A 15340-nucleotide genomic window follows, 5' to 3' on the forward strand; every position below is an offset into this window, starting at 1 on the left:
TCTGGAGACAGATAAGAGGTTATAATATAAGTGCTATTATATTGAGACAAATAACAACAATAGTTTGAACCAAATGCATGGCATATAATTGGAAATTATTTCATATTAATTATTTTCTCAAATCATAAATATTCAGATAAATCCATATAACAGCTATTAGTAAGACCTGCTTGCTAAGCACTCACACTGATAAACCTACTTCAAACATGAAATTAGAGATACTGATTGAACATGGAAATGCATTTGTGTTGCTGGATAAAAGTGTAGTACCATATGCTTTGCTATAGATGAATGTTTACAAATAGTAACACTCATCCGGAATCATATGACAAATAAATTAATGCACCACTAGAGCATTTACTGCTTTAATGTAAATGTCACATGGAAAATGAGAACAACTAATCATTCCTTTCCTCTAATAGCAGGAATTCAGCAGTTAAATAAAACATAAATCTTGGTGACCTAAAAATTTTATTACTGCATTTGTAATTTCCCGTTAACAACTTGCAGAAAGTGACTTCAAATGATGTTGTACTTATGCAAGCTACAGGCCAAGGTGAAAGGATCTTTGGATTTGTAGGCAGCTATGGTGATGGATTTGCATTAATTTGAATTGGTTTTAAGGAATTAATGCATTCACTAAATCTCATACAGATAGTTTAAAATAATGGATTTTTCATCACAAACAACACAAAATTAATAATTCATTTAGTGAAGAAACAAAATGTATCATCAAAATTTGACTTTAAATATAAAAATTAGGTTTAGCAGATAGCACTGTAAATTCTTATACAAAATAAATTTAAACATGTAAACTAAGAGCCCTATGAAGACTGAGGCTAATGGAAATATTTTGACTTATATAACTAATATGAATCAAATGGTCAGGATAAAAAACAACCAAAATAGTAACCATTATTCTTTAAACTATAATCCCTTCATAATTTAAATTTACTGTATGAATAGTTTTCTTGAAATTCATTTTAAATGCAAAGTTATGGAAACATTTTTTTTTCCCTGCAAGTTGATTTTTGACTTGCACATCTTCATCCCTTGGTGAAGAGGGTGGTCCTTCATTTGATGGCAGATAGTCTACTTTGACAAAATAAATAGCCAGGCCACTTTGTTATTTGGAATGTAGGGAAGAATGATACACAAAAGTGATGTTACCCTTGTGGCCTGCAGAGTCAGAAAAGAGATATTATGGTCCCACTGATTCGCATGTCAGTTTACCACTTGATAGTGAGCTTTTTCAACTAAAAGAGACTATTAGTTTTTATTGATGCAATGTTCATTTTACTTACTTACCTCTCCATGCAGTGTTTACTTTTCTTTCCTCATTCATTCCCTTTTTTTTTCTAACTCCACCATTTTCTTCCTCCCTCTCTTCCTTTCATCTTCCCTTCTTTCGTTTCCCAACAACCCCACCACTTGCGTATGAAATCTGAAATCATTCTATAATGATACTTTAATAGTATACATCCCTAAACATGTGAATTTTAAAAAATACATTCAAACAAACTTCAAAGGATGTATATGATAATATGTTCTTTCTTCAAAGTTCTGACTCATGTGCACATTTATGGAAGCCAAATCAATTTTTTGATGTTCAGAACAGAAAATGTATGTTCCATTTGCTTACTAATATTCATTATATAAGTAATGCATGAGCATATTCTTTTGATAATAACAAATAGGGGTTAGGAAGAAACTAGGTATAAATTAAATTGAATGTCTCTGTATTATTTTTCACAACTGCATTAACAAAATGGTATACCATGGGCCTTAAAGTGAATCTTAGTAGTCAACATAACTTTAGCCTGTAATTTTACTACTCTATTACAAAAGAAAAATCCGAAACAAGTTTAATGGTTGCAGTGAATTATTTGGTTTATATCAAGCCACATTTGGAATAAAGTATGCCCCAAAGAAAAATTGCAAAAAAAACCATTAAATTCAGTAGTCAACCAAAAGTACTGAATTAGTGTTTGTATTTTGGTACTAGATCACATGATTGAACTCCTTCACAGTATTACATAACTCACACACATATATAAACATATGTAGATATACATATATACACGTATTTATACTTATATACATATATATAAATATAGATACCTGTGTATATCTATATATACACAGGTATCTATATTTATGAGGTGCATAGGGTATATATTTCTAATATGCGCACCTACGTGAGGTGTATCAGAACATTATATAAACATAAACAGGAGAATATCTTAATATAAGTATATACTTCTATACATCTGTCTATACATACACATGTATAGAAACACATTAGTCTGTATATATAAGTATAGAGAGGGAGGGAGAGGGAAATTTGCTCATATATATTATGCCCATATGTATTAAAGCCAGTGGGTTGAACATGAAGCTTTAAGCCATGTGCAGTTGCTGAGCAATTGAAGATGAGATTCATAGCATGTTAAAAAAGAAGATTTTAAAACAGTCTTAGACATTCCAAAAACCACATGGAGTATGGGAGTTTGGAACCACTTCAAATGTCATGAAAAGCAGTCTGGGCATGGGAAATATCTAGAAAAAGAAGTCCACTGGGGGGTATCAGGGCATTTAAAAACAGATTTACAAGAGGGAAGAACTAAGAGTTTAGAAGAGAGTGCTACTTCACTTTAAGATGTCCCTTTCTAAAGATATAATGTGCCTTAGTTATATATTGGCCTATAAACTCTTTGCCGTCCAAGAACGTCATAGGGATAATTGTGTGCTCTATAGTATCTAGCGCACCCACCTACATTCAACAGACACTTAAGAAATACAAATTAAATGTTTTTCAGTGCAAATAAAGAAAATCATACACTGAAAATGTTCACAGTAGTTATTTCTTGAGAAGATGTTCAAAAGAGAAGATGACTCAAAAAAATAGAAGAATATTCTCAAAGAGAAACTCATGATTCAATTAGCAATTATTTTGATGACAAAGAGGTCATTGAAAGAAAGCTAAAGAAACCATAAAAACTTTACCATAGCAGTTCTCTATAAGGTCATATTATAAAGTGTTGCATATACATAACAGAAAGGGCAAAATATGAATACAAAATAGTATTTGCAAAGCACTTTTAGATACATGATTTCATTAGATGGCAACCCTGCTGTCCTTGGTCTTTTCTTTTTCAGCATTTTTAACACTGACTGGAAAAAGGACATCAGAAGCAGTGATTATTAAATCTGTGAATTTGTGACTGACAGAAAAGTAGGATTTAAAACTGTCTCCATAAGTTTGATGGATGGGCCAAAACTGTCAAAATGAAATATAATAAAGCCAAAGGTAAAGACTGTGAGATTCAGAAACTTAACTATTAAAGTGCAGGTGAAGGATGTTGTAAGAGAAGTAGTTTGTATGAAATAAGCAAAAGGGATTATTTCTATGAATTTAAGGGTCAGCAATTTCAAAGCTTTTATCTCAGCATTTATAGAAAAGTCATGTCCAGAACGACAATTTTAATAGCTGCACTGAATTTATTTGGTCTTTATAAGACCACACATGGAATACAGTGTTTCATTCTGAGTTCTAGTAAAACATTCCTGTGGACACACACCCAAGAAAGCATAGCTAATCACAACTATTGCAGCTGAAAGAAAAAAAGTTGGAAAAAGTGGAAATTTTATGATAGATGGAAGATATGTTCAAATAATATTTTTGGAGGTGGTGGGGGACTAAAGTCAGAAAGCCTATTTCGGAATGAAAGATAAGGGTTGTATTGGTTCTATTAAAGATTGTGCTGACTGAAATAAGTAAGATATTGAAGATAAATATTGCATGATGTCACTCATATTTGAAATCTAAAAAAAGTTAATCTCAAAGAAGCTTATAGTAGAGTAGCAGTTACCAGAAATGTAGGTGTTTAGAGGGGATGGGTAGATGTTGGTCCAGGTATGTATAATCATAGTTACATAAGGAGAATATTCAAATAGTGTCCAGAATAGGTAAATAGATAGACAGAAAATGGATAAGTGATTGCCTGGGAACAAAAAGTAGAAAGAAGTAGATGGTTGTATGAGAGGAATGACTATTTGGTGTTAGGAGTTTGTCTGGTGGAACATTTTGAAAATATTCTAATTTTTGTGATGATAATTGCATTACTCTGAACTGTAAGTCACTGCTTTATAAACTCTAAATTGGTGAATAATAATGATATATGAATTAGTTTTCAATGCGTCTGTTTTTTAGAAGTATAATCACTTAATGTTCCCTTATTAGTACAAATTGCTTTGCAGACACTGAGTTCATTGCATGCTGATTGGCCCATTTTCTGCATCAATGATGACAATCTTGTGTGGGATCGGAAGTTGGAGCAGAGTGGCCATGAGGATCTTGTCCAATGCCATTGTGCTGAGGAGTTATCTGCAGAAAGGACCCAGGTTAGGGTGGCCTTTTTCCAAAGGCAAACTGACCTTCCAACAGCCTAAAGGTATGGATCTATATGGAAAGAGGAGACCTTTTCCAAAAAGATGACCTAAAAGACATATGTGTGTGTTGTCACTGAATTATAACATGACAAATATTGAAAATTGAATATAAGTGAGAAACTTTATCTCATTTCCTTTAACATGCCTAGAAGGAACACATTCTTATGCCAATATGTATGAATGAAGGTGGGATTTGCACGTGTGTTGGAGGAGATATACTTTTAACTATTTTTTCAATACATTCAAATTTTTTATTTCGATGTTTGACCAAAAGAGCATTAGGAAATATTGTTTAAAAATATATTCTAATAAAATGGAAAATCTAGAAAAAAAGAAGAAAGTTTTAGACACATCTGACTGAACAAATTGAACCAAGAGGATAAAATAATTTAAATATATCTATAACAAGCCATGAGATTAAAGCAGTAATAAGGAGTCTCCCAACAAAGAAAAAGTAGTACTAAATGGGTTTACTGCTGAAATCTACCAGATCTTTAAAGAAGAATCAACACCAGTGTTCCTGAAAGTATTCCATACATAGGAAAGGGATAATATTGTTCTATGAAGCCAGTATTACCCTGATAGCAAAATCATATAAGTATATAGGTACAACTTCCTATTTAACTTCCTAACTGTAAAAGTTAAATACAGATGTTTTTAACTTTTATCACAGGTGATAGCAACACTATGACCTTATGCGTTAGTCAAATGGCTCTACATAGGCTGTAACTAAGATCAAAATAAAATAAAATCCAAGTTTAATATTTGCATATGTGTTATTTACTATTTTTGGAGCTTTTTCACACATATTATTTAGTAATCTTCAAAATAATCTTACAAACAAGGTAGCATTGTTATGATTTGTTCTCATTTCTGAGGCTCAGAAATTATGTTACTTGCAAAAGGCCGTGACACTATTTGGTTGCAAGTAAAAGAACAGACTATAGAACCACTGACTTTTTCTAAGTCTCTGTGCACTCAGCTCCAGCATTTCAATGTATACAAAAAAGTACTAAGGCACAAGAAATTCAACCAAGACATATGTCAAGAAAGAAGAGAACTGCTAGCATTGTAAAGGATGTGAGCAAAAAGAAAAAATGGAAATTTAATTCGTAGGAACCAAATTGATCACAATTTGGTTTGTGCATCATTTATGCACAATTTTTACATGTTTATTTTGAATCTAAGGGCAATATATGTTTAATTTTATTTCAAATCATCAAGACTTAATGAGCCATAGAAAAATTATGTTTTATCATACAAATGAAAGGTACAGAGAGTTTCAAAATCTTCATGTATTCTTATTAATATTGACTTCGAGTTATCATTTTTTATATTAGGTTGTTAAAATATTGACAGTTTTCCAATCTGAATCAGTAACTTTACTTTTAATTATGACAAAATTTTAGTGGTAATAAACACCTCAAATCATAAAAAAGTTTTTCTCATTTACTCAATGACGTTCTCTTGATTCAATGTGCTTAACAATCTCCATTTCAGGTTTCTCTCACTCCTCACCACTGTTACCATAAATCAACATTCCACTACCTCCTATAACTTCAGCAGGGGAATCCATACTCCAGTCTTATCACAAGACAATCTATGCTCCAATTTTCTTTTGCTATCACCATAAAGATTATAAAATCCAAATCAAATTATATGTCAAATATGAAATTCTAATACAGCATACAAAACCCACAAGCCTCTGGCTTTCACCATTCCTCACACGAAAGCTCTAGGCATACTTTTTTTTTTCTTTGAGCTTCTAAAATTATATAATACAACTCAGTGTTAAGTACATTAATATTGTTATGAAACCATCATCGCAACTATCTCTAGAATTCATCATTTTGCAATACTTAAATGATATCTCTCATTATTTCTTCTTGACAGCCCCTGACAACCACCATTCTATTGTCTATTTCTATAATTATGTCTACTGTAAGTATTGCATGCAAGTGGAATTGTACAGTAATTGTCTTTTACAATGGCTTAATTCATTTAGTATTATATACTAAATATTCAGCCACATTCTAGGATATTTCACTTTATATTGCGATACATACTACATTTTACTTATCTATTCACTTGTTTATGAACACTGAGATTACTCCCATCTTTTAGCTTTGTGAATCATGTCATGTTGTTTTTTTCCACAGTGGTTGTACAACTTTATATTCCCACTAAATCACCAGTGGCGCACAGGGGCTCCAATTTTTTCCACATTCCCTTCAATGCTTTTTATTTTCTATGTTTTATTTCTGTTTGCTAGTACCCAATCTAATGATTGTGGAAATGGTATTTCACTGAAGTTCTGATTTGAACTACTGTAGTGATAAGTGATGCTAGGAATATTTTTACTTGTTCATTGGCCGTTTATATACCTTCTTGGGTGACTGGTAAAAGCTTTACTCCATTTTTGAACAGGGTTTTTCTTATTTGTCATTCAGCTTTAGGAGTTCTTTATAAATTCTGGATATTCTGGAAACAGAAGTGAGGGGAAGTAGATGTAAGAAGGTAGGGGAGAAATGGAGGAACAACTACTAATAGTTAAGAAGTTTCTGTTGGATAGTGAAAAAGTTCTAAAATTGCACGTGGTGATGATTGCATAACTTTCTGAACAAACTAAAAACCAATGGATTATACACTTTAAATGGGTGAATTATTTTCTCCTATGCTGTGGATTTCCTGTTTACTCTAATGATAGTATCTTTCAATTTACATTTCAAACACTTTGATGAAGAACTATAGGTCTATTCTTTTTTTGACAATGAATTCAGTGTCATATCCAAGAAACCAATGCCAAATTCAACTTATGAAGGTTTTCCCCTACCTTTCCTTCTAAGAAATTTATGGGTTTCAATCTGACCTTAGTTTTTGATCCATTTTGAATTAAGTTTTTGTTTATAATGCTATATGTGGGTTTAATTTCAATCTTTTCCATGGTATGATACAGTATTGATAACACCATTTGTTGAAGACTGTCCATTTCTCCACTGAAAGGTCTTAGAATTCTAATCAAGGATCATTTGACCATACAAGCAATGGGGAGAGGGGATTAATTTGATTAAAACACAATATATATGCAGACCTGAAATACCAAGTGGAAACCCCCTTGGACTAGCAATATGCAGTTAATAATTTTTTTAAAAGGGCAGAAAGAAAAAAATAAGTCTTTACTGGGAATGGGAGAGTGGTGGGCACAAGGAAAGGGAGAATGAGGGTGCATATGGTGGATGTGTTTTGTATCCATGTATGAAAATAGAAGAGTGAAACCTGTTGAAATTGTTCTAAGAAGGGAAGAAGGAGGAAGCAGGCAAAAGATAGAGGGGATAAATCCAACTAAGATATATTGTAAGCACATATGTAAATATCACAGTGTATCTACTTGTATAACTATTATAAGCAAATAAAATTATAAAAAATATCTACCAAAATAATGGTAAGCATAAGTACTTTCATGTAGTTTTAGATAATAAAGTTTCATTAGCACTTCATACCACTTTCACAATGCTAGGTAAAAATAAGCAGACAGCTATTTAAAAACAGTCTACGTTTTTCTATGTGTCTATAATATGATAATGAATAGCTACTGATATAGAATATATATTTTAATATTCTAAAATGCACAATTTATCTATTTAAATATGGAAGTTTATTTCTAAAAAACATAATATTAAATTATCAGAAATTAAATTTAAGAAAAAAGAATAACTTTTATAAAGAAGATTTATGTTTTAACCCTTAGTTTACATATTTTGTGATTTTAGCAATTAAAAATTTTAGTACTAATTTCTTCAAGACACAATCTTTTCAGTATATTATTCTTTACTTACTTGAAAACAAAAATGATCCTTAATTTTTCATAGTAATTGGATATTCTTAAAAATATTTTATATTCTAAGATCATTGCTAAATATTTACATCAAAGATTCTAAAAAATAACTATTATACCTAGAGAACTAATTAACTTGAACAAACTTAACTAAAAAAGGGGGGTACATACAATTTTTTAAAAAGTTTCAATCTTAGAAAAATCATATATTCCATGGATATTAGATATGTTGATGCATTAATTGACAAAGGTAAAAAAGTATTCTCATTTAAACTAATATCTTTTTTTGTATTTTATTTTTTATGAATAAAGATAGGTAATTTATTATAATGATTTGAATGATTAATAACAAAAAAATATCTTACTATTGTTACATTTGCCCGGAACTAAACTGGTCCTGGGCAAATCCTGCAGATTTTTTTTAAAAAGATGCTGTATGTGAATAGTTAATTCATGTATTGAAGATACAGGGGAGTTTTTAAGCCAAAATAAATGGATCCTTAAAACTGTTGGTTAGTAAATTCATTTTTAAAGGACCTCACAAAAACAACATAGTTGATCAATTTTTGATAGAGCCATTAAAATTAAAGATGCCATTTTTGTCAAAGTGATAAAAATGTCTCTCATCTAAAATGTTCAGACACTCAGCTGAGTTAAGAACATTAGAATCAAGAGACTCATAAAATGTTTTGGCTTCAAGGTAGCAGACAGCCATAAAATTTGGAAACTTTCCCAATATCATGCAGTAGACTTGATGGATTCTTCTAATGATAAAAATTTAAAAGAGAATGTTGAGAATATAGAATGGATAATAATTCTTAATTACAAAGGAAATCTGAGTTACTTACCAGACTTGTAAAAAAAAAAAAAAAACATTGTGCAGTCTTCTTCATTCTTATTTTACTAAAATATAGGTAAGGATTTAATTTTGTTATATTTGTCATAGTTGTAAAAAGGTATTTGTTAGTTTTTGAAGTGGATGAACATACATGTATTTATGGTTTTTTTGAGAATCTTTGGGTTCATTAAGGTGATCTATCCACAGGAGTCTCAGACAAACTTTCTTGCTGAGCTATTTTATTTAGTCTTTTACTCTGGATTATAGATTTTTTTAAAAATTGTTAGTCTGAACTCTTAAAGAGGTAGTTACAGCCCATTTTATTTGTGTTTTCTTTGAAAAGAAGCCATACCACCTAATTTTGTCTGCATGTGCTTTTAGTGATTGCTGACCATGCAAGTTTATTCAACAAATTTGGCTACTGGCAGATTGCCTGGTGAAGTACAGCCCTTTACATTTTGTAAAAGCCACACACACAGGAATGATATTGCCAAAATCATCACCAGAAATTTCCTACTGAATGAGCACAGTCCTAAGTGTAAGAAAAGGACTATGTTATTACAGTGTCTTGAAAACAAAGCAGACAGTGTACCTGAAAATAATAAATAAAATAAACCTGAAATTTCCTTAGGGATGTTCTAATGCAGTTTTGTATAATCAAAGCTAAAGGAAATTCCTAAAAAAGAAAATAATGAGGAGAAAAATGGTTTTGTTTGGAAACAGACAACAGATAAAATTTTAGAAAGAAATCAAAATGAATTCAAATGGTTATCTACTAAAATACTTGTCAGACTCTCAATAAACCCTAAATGTTATAAGAAACTCCTCCCAAAACACTCCAAATAAACAGCCTATGTCTTTCTCAAGACAAATATCTCGAAAAATAAGACTTATTTGGCACCCTTTACAAACATTAAATACCTAAGCTTAAGTAAAAATGTAGAAAAGATGAATGTGTTTCTTCGATCTTTCTCTTTGGGCCATCTTTTCCTTTTTATCATTCATTCCCTATACCACAATACAATACAATATAAATGTTTCAGTATATCTCTGGAATCTCAAATTCTGTCAACTGCCCTCTCTAAAGAATTTTCATTCCCATATGAGAGAGATCAATTGAATTTGAGATTATTTTTCCCCCATTAACTTTCACCACTGCTACACACTGTCCAATTGTCACACAAGCTTCACAATTGCAATATTTTAAGCATACAGGAATAATGCATATCTCTCAAAATCAAATGTGCAGCTGAAGATAATGCCAGAAGTAAGATTCATACTTTTCCCACTTCTAATTTGTATATAGAAGAAATTGACAATGATTTTTATTATTATAATTTCATTATACCATTGCTACTTAGTTTTGGCTGCTTTCCTCAATTATTCATATCTATCGAAAAACACTGATTGCAATATTAAGACTCATTTAGGTAAATAGTTCCCAATAAACATTTTACTATTTAAATTAACAAATAATTTTAAATTAATTTCCAACATTGAGATATTACCCTATGCATATGTATGAAGTCACCAATGTTAACTGATCAGTAACAAGTTTTGTTACTGAGAAAGCCAATGAAGGTTCCATTTTCAATTGCAAGTGATCACTACAGGATCACATAATGGATGGGTTTCATAAGATACCAAGACACTATGACCTTTCCTGAAATGATATCCATATCAAAGTGTAAGAGAGAAAAAAGAATTGGCAAACTACATGGAAGGTCCAATAAATAATTTTACATAAGTATTTATGTATAGAGATAATTACAATCTTTTCTTGTGCATATTAACACTATAGGCACACATTGCTTTGGCAAATGTGTTGACTTAGTCATTTAGCACACATCTACCAACCCTCTATTACAACATTACCCATATTAATGAATGTAATTACATTGATTCAGTGTAAGTTTAACTAAAACGATAACTGTGCTTTGTATTTTTGAATCTCCTGCAAAGTTGAAAGGCAAATGTTAGAATAATCTGACAAAGAGGAAAATGGTGCTTCAAAATCTAAAGGGCTTTGAAAAATAGGAGACTGATTCTTTTGAAGCCCATGAGAAAGTGAAAGAAGAAGAAATGGGTGAAATGAATCTTCATTGTACTTGTGAGTAAAGTGTGGCCAAGTAGAGTGGACATGCTATTCACATGCAATTTTAGAAGCAAATAAGACTCCATGTTCAAAATAACCATGCCCTACAGAAATCCATGCATTATGACATTCTTTCACTTTTGATTTTTAGAATATTCCTGAGAAGGATAAACATTTTTTTATTTGCCCTAATGTACATCTGCAAAAGATATCTATCAAATATTATATTTGTTACTTAACAAAGATTAAATTTCATCAAACTATAACTTAGATAAGGGGAATTTTGATTGACAAGAATTGCAAAACAAAAATTAAAATACGTTATAGGAAAGATAAACAATGGTGAGAATTCACAAGTTCCTTTGAACAACTGGGTTTGCAAGTTACTATGAACACAGGCACAAATACCAAAAAAGAAAACGATTGAAGGAAGGAAATATTATTTATCCTTCATATCAAATAGGGACAGTCCTGTAGTCAACAGAAAGTGAAGCTATTTAAGTAATATGGTCTTTTTTATCTGATCAATGTGTTATGGTCATCAATTGTACTTGACACTATATCCTTGGGTTTCATAGGGCAAGCATTTTTAATAATTAGAAAAATCACTACAAAGCCAATGGTTGGTGAAAAAATTTAACCAATTGAATCATAACTTCGTACTAAAAAGGTAAAAAAGTTAACATTTGAGCAATATATTTCCAAGATGCGTTGTACTCTAATATAAAACAAAGCAAAGAAATACAAAACTGGGGCGTTAATAATGAGTACTATTTACTTCAGAGCAGAAGAGAGCATTTTGTTAGTATTCGGGCACTTAGAATTATGAAAGAGATGTATGTTCCCTGAAATATCTTAAAGGATTTCAAGGAAGACAGTGTTGGTCAATGGCAGTGGAGAAACATTATTTGGTCAGAAACACTGTGAAATAATGACACAGATATAGCAGTTTACAGTAATCCTGACAAGTATCTATCAAATAAATATGGTTGAAGGTAAGAGCGGAATAAATTAGAGAAATATTCTGTCTCCAAAGGTATGGCACAGGCAACAGAAAATACTAAGGGATAGAAGACATGGAAAGGTATCTGTCGAGGCCTGACATAATTGCCACATGATACTCAGAAAGGAAACCTGTAAATCACAATGCTGAAAATAGCCATCTCCAAACAGCACATGAAGCCCATGCCAGGAAACAGGAAACAGAAAGCATGGGAGTTAGGCCTTCAGATCCAAAGTCAGAGAGCCCTGGTATCTCATCCTGCCTCTACTTCTTAAGAGTAATTTCACTTGGGGATTGTAACATCTTCAAACTCCCAGATTTTGTTACTTAAAATGTAACTATTAATACTAGGCACTCTGTAAGTGTGGTCATAAAACTTGGAAGGGAGAATGGATGTTAGACATTCTGCCAATAAATCCAGTATTATTACTACACTCCTATCAGCTCCTATTTCTCAAGAAATGAGTAAGGAAAAAGACAGAGTCCAAAGGTAAAATATACTGGTGACTTTCTTCTTCAGTAGAATCAATAAAAGGGAGTATTCAAGACAGAAAAAAAAAAAAAAGAGTAATCTGAAAAAATGGACAGAAATAGATATTTTAAGTCTTCTGAATCTTCAGGGCCTTTGGAAAGTACAACTTACTATTGAGATACAAAGCACAATATTCAAGGATATTGTGATTGTGTAGAAATGACAAATTAAAAATTACATGGCCATGTGAGGTGGATTACACTTGTAATCTCTGCTACTCAGGAGGCAGAAACTTGGAAGATAGTGGTTCAAGGCAAGGCTGGGAAAAAAAGTGAGACTCCATCTCAACAAATAAATTTGGCATGTGGGATCATGTATTGACATGTGGGTGATAGCTGGATGGAGGCTGTTAGTAAGAGGATCAAGATCTTATGCTGGCCCCTGGCAAAAATGCCACACCCTATTTGAAGAATAAGTAAAGAAAAAAAGGGCTTGGGGGTATGGCCCAAGCAGTAGAGAACCTGCCTAAGGAGTGCAAGGCCTTGAGTTCAAAGCCCAGTACCACAAAAGAAAACCTAATATGATAATCACATGAATGAACAAGTTTATATGTATAGATGGAAATTAATAACCAATAAATACAATAACATTCTAGGTTTAGTTTATCACATTGTTTATTAGATGTTAATAATACATTCCTGCTTTCAACTTTACATTTATTTATCATATATACTTGGACTATCTCTATTGCCAACAATGGAGAAAACAACGTTATGGGGCTCAATAAGAAGTGGGTTTGTATATTTATTCTAATATGCAAAGATAAAAGAAAAATATTAATGTTAATCATTTAAAACAACCACAATGTGGCCAAATGCTTTAAATCAATATGAGTTCATTCACATAAGTGTAAGGACGTAACTGTTATTTTTAAAAGTCAAAGTGAAAATGATTTTAGCCTTTGGGGTCGTAGAATATTTTTTAGTTTAGGGTGCTAGTTAAATGGTAATGAAATGTAAACTTCCTAATATGTTTCAAAGGATTTTAGTTTGCAAATTTGGTAGCTCCAAAATATAGGCTCTAAATATAAAAGACTATTTTGATTTTGCTCAATTTGACAAATTAAGTACGTCTTTCAATGCTCAAAAATCATTTGAATAAGATTTCTAAAAGAAACATTTTGTTTCTAAAGAAAAGTCATCAGGATTGAGCATGGTGATATATAGCTGTAATCCCAGCAACTCAGGAGGCAGAGGTAGAAGGATTGTGGTCCAAGCAAAAGCACCAAACCCTATCTGAAAAACAAACAAAAAGTAAAGGGACAGGGGACTCCCCAGTGGGAGAGGTGGAGTGCTTGTCTAGTGAGGTGAGGCCATGAGTTTAGTTACTAGCACTGGGGAGGGAAAAAGAAGTCATCATTAGATTTTCTTAAAGAGGCAGAATATACCATTTTTATATTTAATTTTATTAAAACTACTTAGTGAAGTTTTTCTTATTTTGTTTTCTGTATATTAAGTAAAGGGTAAAATGACTTGAGCAACATACACTGATGTCAGAAACAACAATATGATTACAGAGTACAGAGTGAAGCCACACTATAGGGAAGCTGAAGGTTATGGGATTATTAACACTAAGAAGGTTAGGTGGCCGTGTGATAAAAACAGTAGTAATGAATAAAGGTCCTATGTGGGTGACTTGAATAACAGCTCTACAATAATAGGATAATTTCTACAGCAATTTAAGAAAAAAAAATCCATATGCATAGCAGATTTTAAAATAAACACAGTCTGACTACAAAAAGATATTGTAGATTAGAGCCATTTTTATACATTTTTTAAAAAACATTTTTTGATTATGAGTTTAAAAATAACAAAGCTGCACTGAAAATCTACTTATGCTGAAATGGAAATGCCAGAATAGAACAAATCAAATCATATATTTCAATAAATAAATGCATCCCTTTTAAATGATTCAAAGACTCAAGGTCAAGAAAAGTGAAAATAATGAAAATTACACTTTTCTAGTAGTGAGGCTCTTTCTGCTTTCACATGATCAAAGACAAAGGATTCTACTGGGTCACAATTCTATAGGTCCAGAGAAAAGTAGCTCCAAAAAGTCATTTGAGACCCTGCCACTTGGAGTCTTGGGACTCTGTTGTTAGGTGCTCAGCTTTACCTTAAAGTTGTTTCCTTTGGTGGTTATGAGATGGTTTTCTATACACTTGCTTCCTTATTGCTGCAAGAGAGGTGGCAAATGCTTATCTCCAATTTTAAAGACAGCCTTCTAGTTGTTTGTTGTTGTTGCTTTTACTTATTTTTGAGACAATGTAACCCAGGATGAACTTGTGATCTTCCTGCCTCTGCTTCCTGAGTAATGGATGGATAGTTACAAAAGACTTGAACAAATAACCCTGCCTTGAGGCTACCTCAAAATTCCTGTCCTCCTCTGAACTGTTGTATGACTTCCAAAATGACATATTTCACCTACCCAGACACCTGTTATCCCTTCCTGGGACCAACTACCCTTTTTTTCCTCCTCCCTCCTTATTTAAGGACCACACTTTACCACAACCATGTACCACCTACTTTTGGATTTGTGTGAGTGTATCTGGTGCCCCTCTCTGGCTTTTAATAAAGGCCTGTCTA

General features: G+C 32.0%; 1 protein-coding gene across 11 annotated transcripts in view; it reads right to left on the reverse strand.

Moving 5' to 3' along the window:
* The window catches only part of Lrfn5 (leucine rich repeat and fibronectin type III domain containing 5), a 265744-nt gene that overhangs the window by 147508 nt on the left and 102896 nt on the right, over positions 1 to 15340 (reverse strand). The window contains exon 3 of one of the 11 annotated variants that reach the window (XM_074068079.1): positions 6837 to 6933. The exons of the other annotated variants lie outside the window; for them this stretch is intronic. The gene's annotated coding sequence lies outside the window, so the exon portion shown is untranslated. The remainder of the gene's footprint in view (positions 1 to 6836; positions 6934 to 15340) is intronic. 11 annotated transcript variants of the gene reach the window in all.

Source organism: Castor canadensis, chromosome 3 (assembly GCF_047511655.1).
Source record: "Castor canadensis chromosome 3, mCasCan1.hap1v2, whole genome shotgun sequence".
NCBI classification, from domain to species: Eukaryota; Metazoa; Chordata; class Mammalia; order Rodentia; family Castoridae; genus Castor; species Castor canadensis.